The sequence below is a fragment of the Coenobita brevimanus genome, chromosome 92, assembly GCF_032717465.1.
Source record: "Coenobita brevimanus isolate Jiangsu-jjx chromosome 92, ASM3271746v2, whole genome shotgun sequence".
Lineage (NCBI taxonomy): Eukaryota > Metazoa > Arthropoda > Malacostraca > Decapoda > Coenobitidae > Coenobita > Coenobita brevimanus.
In genome coordinates this window covers 405,324-406,498 of record NC_137045.1, presented here as the reverse complement: position 1 = coordinate 406,498, position 1,175 = coordinate 405,324, and positions in this window count along the sequence as shown.

Genomic DNA, 1,175 nt, shown 5'->3' with positions numbered 1-1,175 from the left:
AGGGACGGCGCAGTCTGCCGGTGTGGGCATGGGTGTGTCAGTTGGCATAAGAAAAAACACACGACAAATTGAAGGGCGGAGTGTATAGGAAGGGGTTATATACGGTATAGACCACACTATGTTTTTATCATTGCTTTCACCACACATTTACCATCACTTTGAGACAGACTTTTTGGATCTGTACTTGTAGCCGTCAGTATCTCGTTCACTATTGGGAAGGTCTCGTAAGCTGAATAAAATCACCTGGTAACCACAAGAATAACCCAGGTTAGGTCCTCGGAGTAAAAGAGTTGTCCCAACCATGATAGGGTTAGCGGTGACATTATTAACATCCACAGACATCTTTTATTACTCTCAGCTGAATTAAATCGTCTGGCTTACCTGGAATAGAGTACTAGAGTTTACGCCAACATGAGAGGGTTAAAGTCTAGAAAGTCTGCAAGTAGGATAAAATCGTCTGAGGTTAGCTAGAATGAAATAATAGGGATTTCTTAAACATGAGATGGTAAGCTGGGTTGGAGAGCTGGAAATTTCCAAAACGTGAGACGGGCAAGGGGAATGGGGAACTGTAAATTTCCTAAGCGTCAGAGGGGCAGTGGGAATGGAGAAATAAGAGTTTTTGCTATCATGAGAGAGTTAGTTGAATAAAGTTTATGAATGCAGCACCTGAGAGTGGTTAGGTCTCGAGAACCGGCTTGGAGTTAACACGGGGGACTGTCCGGCAGCGTGTGTCTCTTAAGTCTGTCCTCCTGTCTATGCAGCCCACCTTACTGCACCTGCCTTAAGATAACGCGGCCACGCTGGGATACGACGGACAGGCTATAGCGGGGGACTGGCTGGCGGAAGTGTGTGTGTGTGTGTGTGTGTGTGTGTGTGTGTGTGTGTGTGTGTGTGTGTGTGTGTGTGTGTGTGTGTGTGTGCGTGTTTTATACTTGATGAAGATCCTAAACTCGACAGCCCGGTGAATGGCCTGGCGTTGTCAAATACAAAAATTTTACCATCCGAGAGAAAAGTTGTTGACTCTTAAGATACAGCAGTTTTGGTCCGTATAATATCATCATTAATCATCATCATCATCATCCTTGTTTCCCTCCTGAAGATGGGGTGAGATAAGATCCAGAAAGAAGGAATGGGAAAGTACTAAAAGAGAATATATCACTGGATCATTCTACAAT